This window comes from Megalops cyprinoides, chromosome 1, assembly GCF_013368585.1.
Source record: "Megalops cyprinoides isolate fMegCyp1 chromosome 1, fMegCyp1.pri, whole genome shotgun sequence".
NCBI lineage: Eukaryota > Metazoa > Chordata > Actinopteri > Elopiformes > Megalopidae > Megalops > Megalops cyprinoides.
The window spans coordinates 23,166,598-23,181,797 of record NC_050583.1 but is presented as its reverse complement, the minus strand read 5'-3'; the positions used below and the strand labels follow the sequence as shown (position 1 = coordinate 23,181,797).

The 15,200-nt window shown below is 36.5% G+C and overlaps 1 protein-coding gene across 1 annotated transcript in view; it reads right to left on the bottom strand.

Annotated features, from left to right (window-relative positions):
- Nucleotides 1-9,712, bottom strand: part of myocd (myocardin) — a 119,756-nt gene extending 110,044 nt beyond the window's left edge. Inside the window, exon 1 of the mRNA XM_036526185.1 lies at nt 9,606-9,712. The gene's annotated coding sequence lies outside the window, so the exon portion shown is untranslated. The remainder of the gene's footprint in view (nt 1-9,605) is intronic.
- Between the last annotated feature and the right edge of the window lie 5,488 nt (nt 9,713-15,200).

Sequence of the window (15,200 nt, the reverse complement as noted above, 5' to 3'; positions counted from 1 at the left end):
ATTTATACTTATGCCACTTACTAAATGCACGTGTGGAGGTTTGAAATGATGCACATCAGCAGTTGACCCATGAGGGTCACTATTAAGAGGGCATCTGAAACACAAAAATGCCCTAATAATATATATTTTTATAAAGGAAAAAAAAAACATTTATTGAACACATACAATGTTGCCTAGCTACTCTAGCTACACCCACTATGAGAGACTAATGCTGACTGTATGTTTAGCAAATGAATGGCTCTCTGCCTTTTAGTGTAGGTAGTGTAGGGTAGGTCATTGGTACACCAGTGTGTTCTGACGCATTCTCAACTGTGAGGTGCATTAGGTAACGTAGGAGTACTGACATGCTCCATCCTTAAAATATGAATTTACATTGTATGCATCTGTACACTACAATCGACAATAGCCAGTCAAGGCAGGGTCAAATGAACAAAGCATGGCTGGGCTGGTGGCTTTGTGACCTAGAGCTAAAAAAACCAATTGATGCAAATTACATTTACTTTATATTTTGCCATTTGGCAGCAGATCTTACCCAGATCACCTTTCAACAAGTGAAAAGTGCATCCATAACAGTGCAGTGTGGAGCAGAATGAGTGAGTGCTCCAAGAAGTTACGCATTTATGAAAAAAGTTTCTGGTGGCCATCTTGAGTGGAGTTTATGACAGTTTATGAACAGGTAATGTGGTGGGATGTTTAGCTTTTCAACGACATTAATCCTGGATGAATGTGGCTGAACACAGAGTGACGGTAAGCAGTTCGCAAACATGTACAGTCCATGCCCGGTACTGTAGAGATATGAGTAAGTAAATGCTGCAAAGGTTATTGATATGTGATAATGCATTTATCTGGGATATAGATTTTATTGCCTTAGTTCAACAGAAAGCAGTTTATTTATCTAAGTATCTAAGGACTACAAAGAAGAGCTGTGAAAAAATGTAAGCAAAACTGAACAATGCTGTCAAGACATGTCTGAAACAAAAAAAAAGAAAGAAAGAAAAAAAGGACAGAAACAATAGGCCTTTGAATTCAGTTGTGGACTGAAACTGCAATCATCGTATTTTTTTGTGAATGTGAGCTGTAGGGAAGCAAGGAAGCTTTTCATGTTAACAAAACAACAAAAGCAAGGAATATATACCACACAATTAATATTAATCAGAATTACAATCAACGATCCTATAATCATGTAATCTTAAATCTGGAGGCTGGAAAGCTGCCTGCGTTCTTTTGGATGCAATCTTTCGGACATTACTGCTACACTGTAACAGTGCCATTTTTGCTCTGAATTGTAACTCATTGCTGCATTGAAAATCAAATTAATGGTGTAGCCATATGGTGTTTAAAAACAATTACATGGTCTCTTAAGAGTGTACTTTCTATATCCCCAACTGGCAGAATCAAAGAAGACTGAGGCGCAAAAATTTAAAATCAGACTACTACACAGTAACACTATAGTTCCATATACGTGTGGACAACCATCCAACCAACGATCCAGTGGAAATCCAGTGTCAACTTCTTATACAGGTTGTGTTATGACAGGGCATCCTACCCCTGAATATACTACCTCCTACCCCTGAATACACTACCTATTCCATTTTCCAATGAAAATATGAGCTGTTCTAGCTCATATTTTCATTATTCTCTCTGCCCTTAACCCTGAAAGACAATGGACATCTTCACAGATCTGCAAGACTTCCCTCCACCTTTCCCCTACTTCTTCCACACACATTTCACCCTCTTTGTTGCAAGAAGGATTCATCAAGACTGGGTAACTTAAGACAGAAGAGTTTTGCATTGAAAGTCCTAGGCTCACTTCAGGTCTCTAACACTTCCACCAACATAATCCTACAAGGCGTGGGCCTTATTTTTTAATTTGTGTAGGGCTAGCCATAGGAATTATATCCCCCATAAGCCTGAGTGAAATCCCACAATGATTACCCCTGACTCTAATGACTGTGAAAAATAATCATAGGAATTTAAATTCTGCCCAAGATTCACCAAACACATACTCAAAGAACTGTACTCCTGTGTCCAAAATCTGATTTCTGTGGATGGTCCCTCACCTCCCTTAACTGCCCCTTGCTCTTTCTGCCGGTTATTACGCTGCCCCCCCTGCTGTTAACTACCTCCCAGCAAGTTAGGAACATTCACATATTGCTCTTATCAGTATATTCATTCGCTAGGCTCTCTCCCCATCTCCAAGTCAAGGAATCTCCTGCTGGAACCCTTCGCCTGACATTTTAATTTAACGTACAGTTATATTTCTTACAGATAAGAAAGACACATTGAACCATTGTGTGTTCCGAAATGGAGGAGGCAGAAATCAAATAGTTGTTTGATTAATAATTGTACAGTCTCATATTCTCTCCCAAGAGGCGACCACCAACTCCCGCTTCTTTGCCTTCCACAGATGTTTTGTTAATGTAGAGACAAGGATTCTGCCCAATGTATATTATTTGTAAAAATAATTATATTAGCGCATAAAAGATCTATTCGCAAAACAGAAACACCTTCTGAAATTAGCCAGGTTTGCACTGTTGTTAACTGGCCCATTCGCATCCCTATAAACAACATACCTGGGAAAATACTCTTTAAATAATATTTTGGAGGAAGTGTCTTTCAGTTGAAAACATTCAATTCCAGCCTGTAAGAGACTGAATTTAGTTTAAATCACTAAAGTAACTAGCCATCTTAAATATTTAACATTCAGAACATATTTATAATTCAGAAATTAATTATAATTTATACTTATACTAATTATAATTTGCCTTAAACATCATTATATCAGGTACATTCTGTTCAGCCTAACAATGCAAACAGCTGCAGAGCTTTATTTTTAACAGCTGTTTAAGGGTGGTGATGGTGGTATGTTTTTCTTCAGTAATCTATTTTAATTTAAGATAATTAGATGATAAAAAAGAAAACCAAACACAAATACAAATGTCCCAGGCATGCAATGAAGCTTAATACTTTTTGACAGCCTGTCTCAATCATATCTACTGTGCATCGCCAAATGCAGCCCACTGAAATTTGGTGGATGACAGTGCACTACTATACCAGTTATTAAGACTGATGAATTATTCTAAACTCATGCAAACTGAAAGCAATGGGTACAAAAATCAGCATTTGCCATGGATTCTATTCATGCAGGGCTAAGGAATGAATTCCATGTGGCCACACTGACAGTAGTAGAGCACTGCTATGTTAAATCTGGATGGTTTCTGCATGGAATCAAACATGCCCACACTAACACTGAATATGTCACTGCTGAGCATATATCTGTAGTGCCTACAGCCTTAGTGCCTGGAACTGACAGGTGCACGGTGCAGCATATATGTTCATTGTTAATGCTCCTAGGTATCATGCAGTGTTTCCCATTTCAACCTTTGTCATGAAGACTGTAAAGGCCACCTCTTAGAACTTGTACAGTAAAATCAAATTGTACCAACCTGAACAGCATCTAAATAAGTTCTACCAAACTTATGAATTTTTCTAAGATGAAAAAAATCTATGAATGCAAGAATGTTCAAATTAAATCAGTTTGATTCTCACAATAATCCTAGTACACTTGCTTTTAGTAAGTCCCTGTGTATGTCTGCACATTTTTGAGCAACACACTACAAATAAGAAATGACATGTCCCGAACTGTATACTTTTTGTATTGAAATATAAGAAAATATATGAAAATACTTCATCTGTTTTTGGTGAAAATTAATGACCCATGATCAAGGTAAATTTGAGCTGTCATAAATTTACAACTGGGAAAACGGATCATATGAAAAATGATCTACATAAATCGCCCTGCATAAGGGCCTTTCTTAAATAAATAAATATAATGTACAGTGGCTAAATAATAAATCCGTAACAGTACAGCTTTCACAATCCTATACTTTATGGACAGTGCACTTCATACTCCATTCTAAACTGCATAGATAATGTTTATGCATGTTAAATGTTAACAAACAATCAGCTTAATATGTCAGACACTTCATTTAACAGAAAATGACAATACCACAAGATGGACAAGAGACACATGTTTCACATCAGGACCTAATGAGCTTTTTCTGTTCAGGATGTGCTTCTGCATAAGTTAAATGCTTCATTCTATGTTTATTGTGCTAATAATCGCAAACTTAATAGAATGTGATATGTCAGAGGATTTCAAATAAAAAAATGGGAAATACACATTCCTGATAACCCAAATGAATACTATAATTCTAAGTGGAAAAATATGTGAAAGCATTGAGATCTTGTACAGACATCCCTGACACAGAGTTTGTGCCACAAACTAGATATGAAATCAACATTTTTGTAATGAAAATATCAATACAAATATTTGGTGTCTTAAGGTTAATATAAATCTCTATCGCTGGCCCATTATATGTAAGTTTGTGTGCTGAAAATAACACTGCTGTACTCTGGGGCATTAATGGCAGAGGTCAGATGCCTCTCATCCATCCCTGTGTGATTTGAGACTGTTTGTGTGTTTGGGGGATTAGAGGAGAGGGGAAAGTGTCAACATTACATGTTGGTTCAAAAATCAGAGAGCGCATAGACCTAAGTGAAGTCGTATCTAAAGGTGGTTAAAAAAACAATGTTCCTCTTTTGCAGGGGTGCCTCAGATCCCCATTATGACTTTTGCACTATTCTGATGGGCTCATGGAAGCCACAATTTCATACCGAAATCATGGCAGACAGTTGAAAAAATGATTTTTATTCCCTCAGTATGTCTGGAAAGTTCAAGAAGACATTCAGCTGTTATAGAACTAGAGTGCTTTTTATGTGATGCCTCAACATATTAGGGCCACTATTGTTCTGATTTAAAATGACTGATATTTATATCAGGTATAAATCTACTGAAATTAGCATTTAAATGTGATGACGATTATTCAACACCTTCACATACATGCACTTCCAGTAGGCTGCTTTGTGAAATACCTATGAGGAATGTGCATTGTGACTTGTATTTGGTGAAGATCTGGGATAATGAGGGTCAAACAACAAAGTAAACGTGAGTACTTCATAACAGAAGAGGGTTTTTATTCTATTGTTTTAATAAAATACCAATGAATGAATGAAGTTTGCCTGTTGCCTCATTGTACAGTTTCATGGTCAAACCCTGGTTATTACAATAACATGTGAACTCCTTCCCTTTTATTTCACTGGTTCAACCATTTTGGAACATCTAATTAACTCATGTGAAACACATTCCCATGCAATTCATTGTGGGTAACTAGTCTGATATGGGTTAAACAGATGTTCCAAAAAGGTTGAACCAGTAAAATAAAAGGGAAGGAATTCACATATTAAATGTGGGGAATTGTGGTTGATTTGTTTCCATGTTGAAAAGCATTGCTCAATTCAAGAACATTTGTTAGAGATTCCACAATCATAGAGGGATATGGCCTATTAAATGTTTTCTTCTAGTCATTCACTGATCCATTTCAATGCATTCTGTATATCCACCAACACCAAAAATCACAAAAACAATTCATAAACAAAAATACAATCAAATTTGATTAAACTTCAAAAGTTGCATTATGTGCAGTTTAACAGTGACAAAGCTTGTATTCGATTGTCTTTAAATATAATCAAAAAGGTCTCTTTTTATATCTTGTACTGAATGTACACATAAATTGAACCAACTGCTTAAAAACTAGTAATTATTCATTTTCACATTTGAAGTTTAGCAAAGTAATGGGATATTCATGGTCACATGAATTCACATCCATTTCCAAAGAAGATAAATTTTCCATTGAATGACCATATTCTTAATAACACAAAATAATGCATTTACTGAACTTGTAACTAGTCTTACTACTGTCATGTATTGTAAATGGTTCAGATTATAGCACATAATATCAAAGTTCACATAATGCATTGCACAGACAGAGTCTTTTACACACGTGTTTTGCTAGCTGCCAAAGCACCCAATAGCTACTGTATCAGCGGAGACGTGAGGTAAAACAGTGAGTTAAGGCATTTCAGGCGTATTACTGAGCCAAACCTCACAATCAGGTGTCCTGATAGATGAACGGAGGAATACTTGACACCTGAAGAAACAAGTACCACAGACAGGATGAACGTTTCACTCAAACCAAAACAAACATTAGGCAGACTGGAAAAACACAAAAGGGAAATTAAAAAGACAAGCTAATTGACTCATGAGAGTGCACGGTTACTCAAAATGCATAAAAGGGTAGCAATTTCTCAAAAATGTACATGGAGGTATGTAATTTATAGATATTATAAACACTGATGTAACTGTCTGCTCTTGTAATGTAAATCCTGAAGAGAACTGACATATACAAGGAGTCAAACATAATGTGCCATCTCCCTCATTTACAGGTATTTTATGTTGTGTGGGCAACAAGTTCTTCTTTTGTGAATTGTCTTACAGCTGTCATCTTGTATAATGAAATTCAGTATTTCATTTATGAACTGACAGGCTCTGAAGGTAAATAAAAGTAGTCTGATTAACACATTTAGTCCTGTGGTAAAAATACTTGTGTGCTCCTTTCATTCCAAATGATTGAGTGCTCTGTGGTCGCTTTTGCATAAATAAGGAATCAACGTGTGTCAAAAATTGTTAGATTTTTCACAAGGTTATGCTTTCATATGCTTCTTTGTTCAAACTATGGTAATTTGACTGGGCCCGTCTGTGTAACAGTCCTAAAAATATATAAAGACAAAAGATGAATGGATGCTAAAAGCTAAATTTTCACTGCCATAGCTGAAAACAGTGAATCCCAACAGGTATACAATAACTGCTGTCACTAAAGTTCATATAAAATATTCATTTTCTCTCTTATGAACCACCTCAATGTTGGTCATGGAGAGGAAAACTCATGATAAAGTGACCGCAGTCTCAAGATGTCCATCAGAAAATAATTCAAATTCTAATGGCTTAGCTTCGAACAAAGCCCAAATCAAGCCATTCTTAGACTTGTGCTGGATTTTGGGAAAACATTGAGCACCAAACAATATTGTTACTTCAACTCAGAAGAATTTGTGGGCAACAAATCAAAAGACAAAACCCTTGGGAGCAGAGACGATTGGTGTCTCCAAACAACATAACTACCAAACAATTATGCAGCCCGCATCTGCATGCAGTCTGAATCTGCTGTTGCAGTAGCCACAAAAATATTTACTCACAAATGTACTATAACACTACCTACTCTGTAACACTCGTAAGTGTCACAGTCTTAAAAGACTAGTTTTTCACATTTATATTTAAACAGTAGTTACTTATCTCACACAGGACACATTTCTTTCAGTTTCCTTTCCTCATGGTGTGTGTGCTTATCATTTGGTTTTACTACCATGTGTAACAAAGGATATGGCATAGTGCTAATCATGTCAAGAAAAGACAGCTTCAATGGTAAAAATAAAAATGGGGGAAATGCTTCAATTCTCATGAAGGTTGACAATCGTGACAAAAAGAAACAAATGACATAAATGTTCAAGACACTGGACTTTAGGAAGAAACCGAATACCTCTGTAATCAATTATGTGTGACTTATTTCCAATGTTTAATTAACAATACAATAAAGTAAACAAAATCTATTAATTGGCTCATTCTCAAAACTAACAAGCCATTTTGGTATAATTTCATGCATGGACATAAACAGTTTTGATAGCTTGTGCATGATTTTACACTGTAAACAGGGACTGAAGGTGGTAGTCTTGACAGGATATAATTATCTAAACTGAGGAAGAACCTCTACTGTTGTACCCCATACAGAAGGATCACTATGAGAAATTCACTGGTAATCCTCTACTTAATTATGAATACTTAAGTATGCTCTGCCCAAAATAGTAAATGAAATACTCTCAGGCAAAATAAGTGAAAAATACTGACTGATGCACACATTGCATGAAACATTTGCCTTCATTAACAGAATAAATCAGTTTCTTAGCATATGATAGCCCATGATAATTAAAGGCAAATGTTATGAAATGAAAGTTAACCTAGTATAAATGACTGTAAGCTATTTTACAAATTAACCAAATCAAGAATGCAAATAAACAAGGGTAAGGCATTGTTTCTAAATCACACTCTAAACACTCAGCTTGTACTTTGCAAATCTGATGTGGAAAGATACCTTATATCCCTGACTTCATCGTATATTCATAGCTCATGAGTCAACACACAAACACACAGCAAAATTAAATGGTGGGCCATTTTCCCTGTGAACATCTACATTACAAGGTTTGACTGGTTTCCATCACTGTTCTGTCACTACATAAAACGCTTTCAATGTACGTTTTAACATAGATATCTCTTGTTTCATAATTCAAACACAAAATGCTGATTTCATTGACAGCAGTTAATGTTTTCACCACTATGTCATTCCATTGTTGAGACAGCATTTATTGAATGACGACAAAACACATCCTTAATCGTTGCATCTTTTGTGTATGTGTTTCAGTTTAATGTTCCTGCCCTACGGTCAAATGGTTCAAGTAAAGCATCAATTCTGAGATTCCACCTGTAGACTACTAATATCATGAAGCCATGTGAGTTGTGTCAGTATCTGTGACAATTTGCAAAAGACTTCTTAAGGAACCATATTTATTACTTACTTGGGAATTTGCGAAAATGTGTGCTGTAAAATCATACTCAATCAGTATATTATTTGTGAATATGTAACTTGTATGGCATACGTTTCAGGCGACCACACTCTGCACAAAAGACACAGTAAACTGTATCTTTTCTACTAAGAATACAATTTTTGGTAGAAGGGATAACATAATTCACACAGATTCACCTGGTTCAGTCATATTTACCACGCACTAATGTACCGTACAGCACATTTTTTGTCACGTAGGCTAACTGACCTGTACAACTTCACAACTGACTGTAATGTACTCTATCGATTGTCGCTGCGCTGGGCTCTTGAACACTACGAGGTATGTAAACCATATGGTGACCCCCTTCAATGACGTAATTTATTTAGCATCGGCCCTTTAGGAGGGTTTGTTTGGCATTGGCTCAGTTGCTTTGAGAAATAATGTTTTTTTTTTGTTGTTTGTTTGTTTGTTTTTTACCCTTTTCTAACGAAGTACATAATAACCCATGAGTACGTCATTAAATATCAATAGCATGTACAATTTTAATAATGAAAGCAATTGCTCCGAAACAACTACTTGCTTTCTACAGAATACCTATGTTTCACAATAATAAGATTGTCTTTGTTGTTGCAACGTTTGTTTCTGATAACCATCACTTTATGCTCCCCATTAACCATTCTTCAACACTGAGTCCCACTAGGAGGGCAATTTGAAAAGTTTGTCGTTATAGTGTACTGTTCAACAGATAGAGTCATCCAGTCTATTTTACCGTTAAGCAATATTCGGTTTAAAATACCGACAGATGCACGTACAGTAAACTACAAGCAAACTGCTTATTCGCTGTAATGATTACGAAAATGAGACTTCGGAATACAGATAAAGCATACTTGTCTTTCCTGTGGAAAGTTAACATACATTGCGCACAGCAGGTAGTTCGGTATTTAGCTCGGTAAAGCGCTGCTTCGTTATAACTATGGCCAACTTTCAATTCGCACTGCTTTTTGCTAAGCCAAGAACAGAACGTAATAAAATACCTGTGTAAGTAGCTGTGGCGTAGGGTGTTTTTTTTCTCTCTGATGAAATTTACTGAAGCTGGTGGGGATGAAGCGTAGAAGGCTATGAATTTAACAGGCTGCCTCATATAGTGTTCTCCCACTCTGTAAAGCTCTGGTAATGCAACAGGAGACGAAATTTAAGTGCCTGTCGCCCTCGGCTCACGGAAAGAGCCGAGTCTCATCGACTGCGCCAACTTCGGTGACGAAAATATTTCGAGCTACTGTACTTTACCAAGTGCCGTGAGAACTTCCGAAAACGGCCTTTGACGTAATGGTATGCGTTAGTTAATAATGACGTATTCACCGCTCTATTTCAGAATGACTAAATTAAGCTATTCATCTTTGCTGCCAACAGTGCTACCCAACTGTTACATTAATGTTACTTCTGACACTAGGTTTATTACAGACCACTGCTGTTACGTGGACTTACATTATTACAGTATTAGTGTAATTTAATCCAGTGTTTATATTGCTGATGACCATGATATTTTACATAAAAGCAATATTTCCATATTAAGGCAGGTCTAGTTTTCAAAGAGGGTTTCTGCATCCATTGCTGAATTCTTTAAACATGCATCACTACAAATAGTCTTACAAATCAGAACAAAATGTGACAAGTATGATCATACTTCTTGTCTGAGTTTGAGTTCCTTCCTAGATAATTGATTCATTATTGGTGTTCTATTTCTGTTGAGTGTGGAGCTGACTCTTCTTTCTTTGAGTGCTCAGAGTGATCACAGATATGTGTTTGTGTAATGTGGTGCATTCAGTTGGAGGGTTTTCAAGCATTACTCAGTGTTCGTTTTATGGAACTATTACCTGATGGCTGGGGAATGAGGTAGTTCTCAGATTGGTCTGTTCTGTGAAGGCTGTGCAGATGGCAGGGAGAGCAGGCCTACACCTGCTGGAGGAGAATATGTGTAAACAAGACCAGGCCTGGTTTGTGCCATGCCAAGGTGATCACACTTGATAAACCTTACAAGGGTGTAATGGGAGAATTTTATTACTATAATGCAAATGTGCCCCCCACTGAATGAGATGCTAAGCTGTGGCTCAGAATGCAGAATTAACTACATGTAAAGGTCTCATGTGGAAGATCAATGTAGTTAACTGCATCTCAACTACATTGCTGAAGATCTCAAAAAGTCATTGCTATGACACAGGAAGCTGCTACAAGAGGGCAGTGCCCCAAAAAGGTATCTGAGGGGATATTAAGCAATAATGATTAAAAGGTAAGGGGGGATTAAACAGTACATTAAAGCAGAGTACTTCGGCTCCCTCATAGGTCTGGAATTCTTATTAGATCTGCTCTGTATGTTTTAGTGTTAGCGCACATCTGTTTGTCATTTAAATTTCTTTGTTAGTTTCCCACTCCTCTCTCACAATAGCTATTAAAAGTCAGAAAAGAGCGTGGAGAAACAAAGTGTAATGGGGTATTTTAAAACATGCAGTTGTAACAGACCAGGCCCAGGTGAATAAAAAAAAAAAACATGCAGTGATATAGGTGTACACTGACAGTTCCACTTTTCATGATTTCAGTCAACATTTGAGTTGTATGGATACATTCTTCTGAACATTACAATGGCTATAAATACTTTGATTCCAGATGCAACCATTTATAGACGCATAAAAAGTCTTGTTTTTGTTACATTTGAATAAAATGCTTATTTTTTTACATCTCATATTATCAGGAATGCTTGACCATGAACATCTCTAGCCTGATTTTGTCCAATGCTAAATCTGAGAAATAATCTCACTATTGTATAAACAGTATATGTAAATGAACTGTTACACTGATGGAAGGGATCATACCTTTTGCTTGAATTACCCTTTAGATAGAAATCAGAGTGTTTGTGGAAACAGGTCTGTAAATGAATTATCCACCTCATTGCATGATGATAATACCCTGAATAGCAAATTGCCACAATTACATAGCAAATAATATTGATAACCTCATCACCTCATTGCTTAATGTGATCATTAGCCTGAGGGCACAGAAACACATGGGCTGCATGACTTTATAGTATAGTAATTTAACATTTTGCATGTAATTTTCTCTGAAAAGAAACAGAAGAAGCAGACAAAAATAGAAAACCTATTTCTGTTTGGTGTTTGTATTGGAAGTGTCTCGCGTACTTTCTCTTGGGGTGTACATGCTGGTTGTGAACCTATTTTGTTTTGAATTCTTTCCTCAGAAAAGAAGAAAGGCAGGGTTGTTCTTACTCATGTGCTAGACTCCACAAGGTTTTTGAAATGATTAAATCATCCTTTTGTATTCCTGCATATTGTATTGTGATGCTGGGTCATATTTGGTTGAAATTCCGTTTCTTACTAAAAATTTGGATAACAAAATTAAAGCTCCAAAAAAGGTTAAAATTTATGATGAAATGACTTTGAGGTGTTAAACTCCTATATTAAAACTGATGCGCACAGGTAAAATATATTTTGACTAATATCTTTATCTTCAACGAACATTGTGCGATGTTGATTTACATTCTTACGTTATACTCTTTCTTGAAAGGCAATGAAATTCATTATACTGGCTCTGATTGGTCTAAACAATGATTTTCACCTTGCCTGACAGAATATTCACAGGCTATGGAGGTGACACGACCTCACAGCATCCGGCAAATGGCGATGACGTGGTAGTGTCTTCTCCTTTTTTCTTTATGTCTTTTGATACAAGATGGTTTACAGCAACACTGCTCAGGGGGTGTTTATGCTCTTTCACTCTTGGGCTAAAACTATTTTAAAGTGCCTATTTTTGATTCTGACACAGACTTTGGAATGCATGGCCCAGAGCCAGAGTCTAAATTTGTCAGCAGGATATTACCAGTGTCTGACAGTAATTTAATATTTTGGTGACTGCATAAACGTGCTACGAGGGCAGGGTAGCTATGTTGATGAATCAGATGAATACTGGGGTTTTGCCAGTGGTTTAACCCCTACTTAAATTTCACTGAAATATCTAAGAAGTCATCTACATTACGTCAATGTCTACTCCATTCTAACACAAGTCAACAAATGTATGACAATTACATTGTGGTCTAACAGTGAGCCTGACTGACCATTTTATGGCTGAAGTGAAATAAGCTTCTGTAACTCATAACTGAAGGTCTTCACTGCTCTATGTGAGCCATTCATTATTACATTAATGTTAATCTTTCTAAGAAACAACTAGATTCACCCAGATTATGATTATTTAATCATCTATTATATTTTTTTTCAAATGGATTCCTTTGGGTTTAGTTAGCAAAGTCTGAAGAATATTTTCAATAGATACAATACCTTGCTGGAACCTTGTGGTAGTGATTTGTTAATAAGACCTTTACTTGTTTATTTAATATTTTATTTGCAAAATATTGACATGAAACTTCATCGCTCAGTTCAATCACATTAGCAAAGGAATATAGATGTGCCAGAGCCAACAACAACAAACACAGAAGGAAACTCTCCAATGCAGACTTCATTAGGACCTGTCCTTTGAAATGAGATTTACTGGAAAGCTGAAGAATGGAAGGCTGATTTGATATTTTGTCAGTGCTGCCACAGAGGTCAGGCGTCTGACTATAGAGTAAGTAGGTTCAACAGGCTGCAGACTAAGGGAAATTATTGGGAGTATTACAGAACTGATAGAATAATCTGCTCTTTAACCTCTATCCATTAATGCACAAAACCTCTCCTGAAAGTTTGATAAATTGGCCATTATTCCATTCACTATCATGACCAATACAGTATACCATGGAAGGAGTAAAACTGAGTCTATTTTCCTGAATGTTCCTAAGAGTATGGCCAGTGTTGTAACTGACACGAAAAATTACAATTTGAATTCACCTATAATTATTGTTAAAGCAAAGTTAAATGTTAAATTTTTAAAGTCATACACAACACAGTCATTTCAGCCCAATTCATGCAAAGTAGAACTTTTGGGTTTTTTAGAGGATCAGATGACACCCACAGAGGGTTAAATAGCCTCTCATCACTTTTGTCTGAGAGTTAAAGCTATGTTTGGGAGCCAACAACTGATTAGGTGCCCTGTTAGAAAATACAAAATGAAAGCAAAGTAATAATAAATGATATCATATAAATTACCAATGCATGATTGATTTCCGTTTTTGATTCAGATCACTGACTCAGAGTTGGAGAAAAAAAAAAGACGAGAGAAAGAAAGTGGAAATACTTTCTTTTTGTTCCTCATGCTTGACCTGGCCCCCATGATGTAATGTTTATAGAGGGCATAGAGAAAGCACCAAACACTTGAAAGTGTACACAATTGAAAACAGATTCTCTGACCATCCCCCCCAACCCCCTGGTTTTATCACAGAGAAGGCAGTGTGTTTTTATTACATTTTCAGGGACAGGTCTACTGTGTCGGCGTCAGGAGGCAGACTTCTCACTGTCTCTGAGTGCACATGAAATAAATACAAATGCAGTCAGAAGAGTCCAACTACGGAGGGATGAGCCACTGAGTGTAGCTGACAAAAGCAAGCAATTTGCCAAGCTGCATAAAAAAGAGATTTCTAGAACTATTGAAGTGAATTTCAAACATTTGTTTCTAATTAGGCCTGGCTGCTGGGATCAGACCAGAAGATACGTTCCTTCTGAACATTTCAACTTCTATAAACAACCAATCTTCTTGTTACTAAGCTGACGGGTTTCAGGCACAGGCCCGTGTGGCCTTGCCAAGATGTCTACATGGTTTCAGTGTTACACTTTTGACTAATAATCTTATTTTGAATATTCATTTACATCACACAACAAAAATCCTGAAGTCTAGACCCATGCCAAAAAACATCTAAACACCATGTGTCATTCTGATATCCCAAAAAGAACGCCCCAGGCTTGTAAGTGCAGTTAATCACGATTCCTGAGCAGCACACGAGTGTTCCCCTCCAGATATGCACTCAAAAAGCCCTGTTCAGTAACATATTATTCAAATAATTACAAATGCACATTTTTTCTTCTGTCCCTCAAAAAAGAAAGGAAATGAAAGGAATGATTACAAATGTATTCAGAAATACTCAATCGAAAGTAGTTTTGAACAAAGTACATATAGTTCTTCCATTAATATGAATCAGAATTCAAAAAACATATCTCAGATATACAACAATAGATTTGTCTATAATATCAGTATTTAGATGATGTAACAGAGTCCAGCAGTAATTACTCTTCAGGAATATTTCAGCATTATACATCTCAGCTTCTGTGATATTTGTGTTCATGTTATGTTTGTGATTTGCTATGCTTTGATCACTAGTGCAGTTGGGAAACTGAAAGACCACAGAAAGACCCGCTGATCTGGGACTGTGATTGACAGGGTGCTAATCTCTTTCACACAGGCAAAAGGCAACTTTTGAAAGGGATAGATGTCAAGAAATGCTCACTGCATGTTCGTTAATGACGTTGATTTTTCTGAGTCCCCCCCTCTCATATACAAATATGCTTTTAATGAATGATTACACTACACCACTAAGATACAGAAATTATGTGGACTGTGAAGGCAAAGTGTCCTCACCTTCCAGCTGGTAAAGTACTATGCATTATTAATGAACACTGCTTTGTTTGCAGACTGGG